Below are 10,556 nucleotides of genomic sequence, written 5' to 3'. Positions count from 1 at the left end.
ACGTCTTCACGACTCCTTATAGGGCCCTGTGATCAGAATAACTATTCTAATCCTGGGATTAGAATAGTGTTACTATATATATATATCCACTCGGATGTAGGTTTTCATAAAGTATTATTGTTGACATTACCCTTGAGGTAAAAGGTTGGGATGCGAAACAATAAGCCCCTATCTTTCTCTATGTCCGATTGAAACTTTGAATCCATAATTATCGCGTGAGTGTTAGCAATTGTGAAAGAATAAATGATAGTTGAGTTGGACTTGCTGAAAAGCTCTTTAATTGACTCTTTCTAATGTGATGATAAATTGCAATTGCTCCAATGATTGAGATCATAGTTTGTTAGTTTTCAATAAAGTTTTTGATTCATACTTTACCTTGTGAACGAATTGTTACTTTAGCATAAGAAATTATATGGCATTATACGTTGCTATTCTAAAGATGATCATCATGCCCTCATGTCCGTATTTTATTTTTATCGACACCTGTATCTCTAAACATGTGGACATATTTTTCGATTTCAGCTTTCGCTTGAGGACAAGCGAGGTCTAAACTTGGGGGAGCTGATACGTCCATTTTGCATCATGCTTTTATATTGATATTTATTGCATTATGGGCTGTTATTACACATTATATCACAATACTTATGCCTATTCTCTCTTATTTTATAAGGTTTACATGAAGAGGGAGAATGCCGGCAGCTGAAATTCTGGACTAGAAAAGGAGCAAATATTAGAAACCTATTTTGCACAACTCCAAAAGTCCTGAAACTTCATGGAGCATTTTTTGGAATATATAAAACATATTGGGCGAAGAAAGTAACAGAGGGGGGCCACCAGCCAGCCACAAGGGTCGAGGGCGCGCCCTACCCCCCTGGGCGCGACCCCCGACCTTGTGGGCCCCCTGACAGGCCTTCGATGCCCATCTTTGGCTATATGGTGTGTTTTGGCCTGGAAAAATAAGAAAGAAGCTTTTGGGACGAAGCGCCACCGTCTCGAGGCGGAACCTGGGCAGAACCAATCTAGGGCTCTGGCGGAGCTATTCTGCCGGGGAAACATCCCTCCGGGAGGGGGAAATCATCGCCATCGATCCTCTCATCGAGAGGGGGTCAATCTCCATCAACATCTTCACCAGCACCATCTCCTATCAAACTCTAGTTCATCCCTTGTATTGGATCTTGGTCCCAAAACCTCATATTGGTACCTGTGGTTTGCTAGTAGTGTTGATTACTCCTTGTAGTTGAGGCTAGTTGGTTTATCCGGTGGAAGATTATATTTTCAGATCCTTAATGATAATTAATACTCCTCTGATCTTGATCATAATTATGCTTTGTGAGTAGTTACGTTTGTTCCTGAGGACATGGGAGAAGTCTTGTTATAAGTAATCATGTGAATTTGGTATTCGTTCGATATTTTGATGAGATGTATGTTGTCTCTCCTCTAGTGGTGTTATGTGAACATTGACTACATGACACTTCACCATTATTTGGGCCTAGGGGAAGGCATTGGAAAGTAATAAGTAGATGATGGGTTGCTAGAGTGAAAAAAGCTTAAACCCTAGTTTATGCATTGCTTCGTAAGGAGCTGACTTGGATCCATATGTTTCATGCTATAGTTAGGTTTACCTTAATTCTTCTTTCATAGTTGCGGATGCTTGCGAGAGGGGTTAATCATAAGTGGGAGGCTTGTCCAAGGAAGGGCAGCACCCAATCACTGGTCCACCCACATATCAAATTATCAAAGTAACGAACGTGAATCATATGAGCATGATGAAAACTAACTTGACAACAATTCCCATGTGTCCTCGGGAGCGCTTTGCTTTATATAAGAGTTTGTCCAGGCTTGTCCTTTGCTACAAAAAGGATTGGGCCACCTTTTTGCACACTTTATTTACTTGTTACCCGTTACAATTTATCTTATCACAAAACTATCTGATACCGATAATTTCAGTGCTTGCAGAGAATACCTTGCTGAAAATCGCTTGTCATTTCCTTCTGCTCCTCGTTGGGTTCGACACTCTTACTTATTGAAAGTACTACGGTAGATCCCCTATACTTGTGGGTCATCACATGACATCTTTTGTCCTACCCTCCCGTGGCAGCGTGGTCCTATTGGAAACTAAGGGATATTAAGGCCTCCTTTTAATAGAGTACCGGACCAAAGCATTAGCACTTAGTGAATACATGAACTCCTCTAAAAGGATCGAGATGGATCTAGAGGGGGGGTGAATAGGTACAATTACAATTTTTAATTATTACTTAGCAATTTTAGGCAATAATGCGGAATATGAAAGTGAGCCTAAGAATTGCAAGTATGATGCTAAGAGCTAAGTAAGGTAAACAAGTAACACAACTATGTGAGTAAGCACGCACAATATGATATAATTAAGGCCTAAGAGATAAGTAACCACAAGAGGAAGTTAGGGTTAGGGATAACTGCAACTTATAGAGATGAGGATGTATGCCGATGTTCACTTCCTTGGAGGGAAGCTACGTCACCGTTAGAGAGGTGGATGTTACCACGAAGGCATACCAACGCCACGAAGGCTCACCCTATTCTCCCTTTGAGACAACACCATGAAGGTGTTTCTCAACCAGTAGTGGTAGACCTTGGGGTGGTCTACAAACCCTCACAAACTTTCTGGGGGTAATCACAATGGTCGATTCCTCTCTGAAAGACTCCTACCGCCTAGGAGTCTCCAACCTCCAAGAGTAACAAGAACGATGGGGAAAATCTCAAGACTTGCTCAAATCACGAATTCCTTTGGTGCAAAGAAGGGGAAGGAGTGGATCTATCACTTGGACGGACAACTTCTCTCAAATGCTCTCAAATCCCTTAGGGATCTAAGATTTGGTGTAGAAGAGTGAGAGAGAGAGAGTGAAATGTGTTCTAGGGTTTCCTCAAAGTGACTGTTCAACCCACTCCCGTGGGGGAAGAGGGCTATATATAGTGTGAGTGCAAATATGGCTATTGTAGTGTAAGTGACAGGGTAGGCCAGACATCCGGGACAAGGGCCGAACATCCGGCCTAGCATAGTATATGTGAAGTGAAACAGAAATAGAGTACAAAGCAGAGGGCCAGACATGCGGGGCACAACCCGGACATCCGGTGTGATTGGAAGACCCGGACATCTGGCAAGTGACCAGACATCCGACTACTTTACAGAACTGAAAACGCTTACTGGATAGCTTGAGCCGGAGATCCGACATGGATTCCCGGAAATCCGGCGAGACTGGAGAGCCCGAACTTTCGGCATGGAGGGCCAGACATCCGGAAGAAGACACTAGCACATAGTGATCTCTGGATAGCAGGGTCCGGATATCTAGCATGCGGGCCGGATATCCGGCAGGTGGCCCAGACATCCGGCATGCAGCCCAGACATCCGGCAAGGCCAGAAATAGAACAAGCATAAGAATATAGTGATAGATCCAAAGACTTCAGGATGGAGTTTTGTGGCATGAGCAATTCTTTTACTAACCCTACCGCCCCCTCTTAGTAGTGCGGGATCCTATACCCAAGAAAACAAATATGCAATCTTTTTGATACTTCTTCCTTGAGTAAAATCAACTTCGTATGTTCATGATCCACACACTATTGATGAACCGGGGACTAACACTTGAGATTCACTTGACAAACATAGTTAGTCCCCTACATGTATATTATCATCAACGTCAAAACTTGATGTAAAGGCATGATTGCACTTTCAATCTCCCCCTTTTTGTTTGTTGATGACAATCATACACGTAGTATCATAGATGAAATAAATGGATTTAGCATTGTAATTCATGAGAGCATTATACAATATGTGTTCCTATTTGCTTTAGCTCCCCCTCATTGTGTGCATAAGATGTTTAGAATGTACTGCACAAATTCACATGGTAGCATATGTAGCTCAAAAGATAGGTAAGTAAGACGAGCATACATGAGACAAACATAACAACAACCCATAGCAACAACAACTCAAAGCCACAAGGATAACAACATAGTCTCATACGATTAAGTACCATATGTAGCATACATAAGGAGTTTTACTCATAGCAAACACAAATAGGAATATATAGCATGACCAAACTAAGATACTACTTCTCCCCCTTTGACAGCAACATGCAAAAAGGGGCAAAGAACTAGAAGAACTCCATAGAAATCACTCATGGCTGATGTCATTATCAACAACACTGCCCTCAAAGAACTCGGTGTACTCGTCACGAGACAGGAACCCTAAGGTGGAAGAGGAAGGTGTTGCGGGAATGGGATCATCATCGCTCACGGGACTCCCATGGTCGTGAAGGCGCTGCTTGAGCTGATTCTTGGAGATGATGAGGCGCTTCTGAACATCATGATTTTGCTAACAGTTAAAAGTGATAGCCTTCATAATAGCAGACTGAGCCTTGCCCAAGAACGAGGCAAGACGTCCACGTGGCGCGGTCGAGGAGGAAGGCACAGAGGAACCTGTGGGCTGAGACCCACCAGCAGAGTCCCTAGGTGGACGAGGTGCAACAGATGGTGCAGGTGCTATCACGCGCATATGAGTGGGAGGTTTCCAAATGGAATGCACAACCGTCTTTGCAACCTCAAAAGGAGCAGTGTGATCAATCAACGCCTTAATGAATGGAGCATGAGGGAATTGGCACGTCCGAAGAAAGCTGGAGACTCGGATCTCATGCCAAATGTAATTGGCTGTGTCAAGAGGCTTGGTAGGCTCTTCATGCATACGAACCATCAAGTGAATGCAGTAGTTGCGAGCCCTTGAGCAATCTCCCTTCTTAGGATAGAGAGTGTGAAGCACACACTGATAGAGAATGTAGTAGGGAGACCTGAAGATGGATACCTCTTTGGGTGGATATGCATGTTCCTCCGAAGTGAGTTGAGGGATAGGCTTAACAAGAGGCATGCAATCATCAATCCCTTTGGGCCTATGCATAGGATCCAGATTGTGGATGTGATGACCAACGCCGGAGAGGCCCAAAATCTGAACAAAACAGTCATAGGTGACGCTTAGCACAGTATCGTCGGTCATCCAGGTGAGAGTGTTGTTGGGGCCAAAGAAGCAGGGTGGCATAGAACTGAAGGATGGTAGCTTCATTCCAATCACACTCGAAGGTCATTGCTGGACCGGGAGTCATGTCATCAATAATCTTGACCGGGTTGCCAAGAAACATGGCAGGATGATCACACATGAACTGAAGATCCAAGTATTTATGAGGAGCAAGTCCACAACCGCGGACGAAGCTAGAGTAGAGATCCCGCTGATACGTCTCCAACGTATCTATAATTTTTGATTGCTCCATGCTATATTATCTACTGTTTTGGACATTATTGGGCTTTATTATCCACTTTTATATTATTTTTGGGACTAACCTATTAATCGGAGGCCCAACCCAGAATTGTTGTTTTTTGCCTGTTTTAGGGTTTCGAAGAAAAGGAATATCAAACGGAGTACAAACGGAATGAAACCTTCGGGAATGTGATTTTTAGGAAGATTATGATCCGGGAGACTTGGACCCTACATCAAGAAAGAAAAGAGGAGGCCACGAGGTAGGGGGGCGCGCCTACCCCCTAGGCGCGCCCTCCACCCTCATGGGCCCCCTGTTGCTCCATCGACGTACTCCTTCCTCCTATATAAACCTACGCACCCCCAAACGATCAGATACGGAGCCAAAAACCAAATTCCACTGCCGCAACTTTCTGTATCCACGAGATCCCATCTTGGGGCTTGTTCCGGAGCTCCGCCGGAGGGGGCATCGATCACGGAGGGCTTCTACATCAACACCATAGCCCCTCCGATGAAGTGTGAGTAGTTTACCTCAGACCTACGGGTCCACAGTTAGTAGCTAGATGGGTTCTGCTCTCTTTTTGGATCTCAATACAATGTTCTCCCCCTCTCTTGTGGAGAACTATTCGATGTAATCTTCTTTTTGCGGTGCGTTTGTTGAGACCGATGAATTGTGGGTTTATGATCAAGTCTATCTATGAGTAATATTTGAATCTTCTCTGAATTCTTTTATGTATGATTGGTTATCTTTGCAAGTCTCTTGGAATTATCATTTTGGTTTGGCCTACTAGATTGATCTTTCTTGCAATGGGAGAAGTGCTTAGCTTTGGGTTCAATCTTGCGGTGTCCTTTCCCAGTGACAGTAGGGGCAGCAAGGCACGTATTGTATTGTTGCCATCGAGGATAACAAGATGGGTTTTTCTTCATATTGCATGAGTCTACCCCTCTACATCATGTCATCTTGCTTAAGGCGTTACTCTATTTTTAACTTAATACTCTAGATGCATGCTGGATAGCGGTCGATGAGTGGAGTAATAGTAGTAGATGTAGGCAGGAGTTGGTCTACTTGTCTCGGACGTGATGCCTATATACATGATCATGCCTAGATATTCTCATAACTATGCTCAATTCTGTCAATTTCTCAAGAGTAATTTGTTCACCCACCGTAGAATACTTATGCTCTTGAGAGAAGCCACTAGTGAAACCTATGGCCCCCGGGTCTATCTTCATCATATTAAGCTCCTACTACTTAGTTATTTCCTTTGCTATTTACTTTGCCTTTATTTTACTTTGCATCTTTGTCATAAAAATACCAAAAATATTATCTTATCATATCTATCATATCTCACTCTCGTAAGTGGCCTTATAGGGATTGACAACCCCTATTTGCGTTGGTTGCGAGGATTTATTTGTTTTGTGAAGGTACAAGGGACTCGCGTGTAGCCTCCTACTGGATTGGTACCTTGGTTCTCAAAAACTGAGGGAAATACTTACGCTACTTTGCTGCATCATCCCTTCCTCTTCGGGGAAAACCAACGCAGTGCTCAAGAGGTAGCAAGAAGGATTTCTGGCGCCGTTGCCGGGGAGGTCTACACAAAAGTCAACATACCAAGTACCCATCACATACCCTTATCTCCCACATTACATTATTTTCCATTTGCCTCTCGTTTTCCTCTCCCCCACTTCACCCTTGCCGTTTTATTCGCCCTCTCTCTCTCTCTATCCTCCCTCTCCTTCTCCGTTTGCTTTAATGTCTTACTTGGCTCATTTGCTTGTTTGGTTGGAATAGTTATTTATTCATTGCTAAACAGAGAACCTAAGATCTATGGATCGTCATCCGCTTGGTAATCTTTTTAAGAGATCCAATTATGATGAACCAATTGCTAGTGAGTTCTGTGCACTAGATTATCTTTATGAGGTTTTTCTTGAAATTCGTGAATTTGAAAAGTGTGATGAATTACTTTATGAAGCAATTCATGATAGATCTTTGAATAAAAAGCTTGATTGCAATGATTTTTACTATAAACTCTCTTGATGTCAATTGTGCTAATCATATGCAAAACCCTAAGCTTAGGGATGCTAGTTTTGCTATGTCCTCTACTTGTTGCAATGATCATGATTGGGGTGATTCTTCTTATGATATTGAAAATTTATTTAAGCCCCATGATGAATATGAGATAGATAATAGTGTTTGCAATATTATTAAAAGTGGGTTTGGAAGAGTGTCAACTTTAGATCCCACATATTTGGAGAATGTTCAATCTTATGAATTTTTTGATAAAGTGTGTCTGGAAAGGTCATGATTTTAGTTAATGTTAATCCCACTATTTTGGAAGAGTGTCAACTTTGCATGCATGTGGATCGTGTTGAAAATATTTTATGTGATAGCTATTTTGTTGAATTTGCTTATGATCCTACATATAATTATTACGAGAGAGGAAAATATGGTGGTAGAAATTTTCATGTTACTAAACTACCTCTCGTTATGTTCAGATTGCCATTGTTTCTTTCCGCTTCCTCGCATATGCTAGTTTTTGCTTGCCTTGATAATTTGTTTGCCTATAAGATGCCTATGCATAGAAAGTATGTTAGACTTAGATGTGTTTGTCACGTGTTTTATGATGCTCTCTTTGTGCTTCAACTCTTGTCTTTCATGTGAGCATCATTGAAATATTATGCCTAGCTATAAGGCCTTAAAGAAAAGCGCTTGTTGAGAGACAACCCAATATTTATCCTTGCTGTTATTCAATAAATAATTTATCTAGCCTCTGTTTTGATTGTGTTTTTTTGTGTTTAATTAGTGTTTGTGCCAAGTAGAACCGTTGGGAAGACTTGGGGAAAGTCTTGTTGAACTTGCTGTAAAAAACAGAAACTTTAGCGCTCACGAGAACTGCTGTAATTTTTATTTGGAAAGTGGTATTTAGTTAATTCTTTTTGAAGATGATTAATAGATAAATTACTCACGTCCATAAATTTATTTTAGAATTTTTGGGGTTTCAGATCTTGCGCTAGCTACAGATTACTACAGACTGTTCTGTTTTTGACAGTTTCTGTTTTCGTGTGTTGTTTGCTTATTTTGATGAATCTATGGCTAGTAAAATAGTTTATAAACCATAGAGAAGTTGGAATACAGTAGGTATAACACCAATATAAATAAATAATGAGTTCATTAAAGTACCTTGAAGTGGTCTTTTATTTTCTTTCGCTAACGGAGCTCACGAGATTTTCTACTTTAAGTTTTGTCTTGTGAAGTTTTCAAGTTTTGGGTAAAGATTTGATGGATTATGGAACAAGGAGTGGCAAGAGCCTAAGCTTGGGGATGCCCATGGCACCCCCAAGATAATCTAAGGACACCTAAAAGCCAAAGCTTGGGGATGCCCCGGAAGGCATACCCTCTTTCGTCTACTTCTACCGGTAATTTACTTGGAGCTATTTTTTATTCTCCACATGATATGTGTTTTGCTTGGAGAGTATTGTATTATTTGAGTCTTTGATTTTTAGTTTACCACAATCATCCTTGCTGTACACACCTTTTAATAGAGCCATACATGATTTGGAATTTGTTAGAATACTCTATGTGCTTCGCTTATATCTTTTGAGTTATATAATTTTGCTCTAGTACTTCACTTATATCTTTTAGAGCACGGTGGTGGATTTGTTTTATAGAAACTATTGATCTCTCATGCTTCACTTAGATTATTTTGAGAGTCTTAATAGCATGGTAATTTGCTTAAAATCCTAATATGCTAGGTATTCAAGAATAAAAAAATTTCTCTTATGAGTGTGTTGAGTACTATGATAAGTTTGATACTAGATAATTGTTTTGAGATATGGAGATGGTGATATTAAAGTCATGCTAGTTGAGTAGTTGTGAATTTGAGAAATACTTGTGTTAAAGCTTGTGATTCCCGTAGCATGCACATATGGTGAACCGTTATGTGATGAAGTCGGAGCACGATTTATTTATTGATTGTCTTCCTTATGAGTGGCGGTTGGGGATGAGCGATGGTCTTTTCCTACCAATATATCCCCCTAGGAGCATGCGCGTAATACTTTGCTTTGATAACTTGTAGATTTTTTCAATAAGTATATGAGTTCTTTATGACTAATGTTTAGTCCATGGATTATACGCACTCTCACCCTTCCACCTTTGCTAGCCTCTCTAATACTGCGCACCTTTCGCCGGTATCATACACCCACCATATACCTTCGTCAAAACAGCCACCATACCTACATATTATGGCATGTCCATAGCCATTCCGAGATATATTGCCATGCAACTTTCCACTATTCCGTTTATTATGACACACTCCATCATTGTCATATTTCTTAGCATGATCATGTAGTTGACAACGTATTTGTGGCAAAGCCACCATTCATAATTCTTTCATACATGTCACTCATGCATCATTGCATATCCTGGTACACCGCCGGAGGCATTCACATAGAGTCATATTTTGTTCTAAGTATCGAGTTGTAATTGTTGAGTTGTAAGAAAAATAAAAAGTGTGATGATCATCATTATTAGAGCATTGTCCCAGTGAGGAAAGGATGATGGAGACTATGATTCCCGCACAAGTCGGGATGAGACTCCGGATGAAAAAAAAAGAGAAAGAAAAGAGGCCATAAAAAAGAAAAGGCCCAAATAAAAAAATGAGAAAAAAGAGAGAAGGGACAATGTTACTATCCTTTTGCCACACTTGTGCTTCAAAGTAGCACCATGATCTTCATAGTAGAGAGTCTCTCATGTTATCACTTTCATATACTAGTGGGAATCTTTCATTACAGAACTTGGCTTGTATATTCCAATGATGGGCTTCCTCAAAATGCCCTAGGTCTTCATGAGCAAGCAAGTTGTATGCACACCCACTTAGTTTCTTTTTGAGCTTTCATATACTTATAGCTCTAGTGCATCCGTTGCATGGCAATCCCTACTCACTCACATTGATATCTATTGATGGGCATCTCCATAGCCCGTTGATACGCCTAGTTGATGTGAGACTATCTTCTCCCTTTTTGTCTTCTCCACAACCACCACTCTATTCCACCTATAGTGCTATATCCATGGCTCACACTCATGTATTGCGTGAAGATTGAAAAAGTTTTGAGAATGTCAAAAGTATGAAACAATTGCTTGGCTTGTCATCGGGGTTGTGCATGATTTAAATATTTTGTGTGGTGAAGATAGAGCATAGCCAGACTATATGATTTCATAGGGATAACTTTCTTTAGCTATGTTCTTTTGAGAAGACATAACTGCTTTGTTAGCATGTTTGAAGTATTATTA

The sequence above is a fragment of the Triticum urartu genome, chromosome 2A (genome assembly GCF_056163025.1).
Source record: "Triticum urartu cultivar PI428250 chromosome 2A, HENAU_Tu73, whole genome shotgun sequence".
Taxonomy (NCBI): domain Eukaryota; kingdom Viridiplantae; phylum Streptophyta; class Magnoliopsida; order Poales; family Poaceae; genus Triticum; species Triticum urartu.
This window is presented reverse-complemented; position numbering follows the sequence as displayed.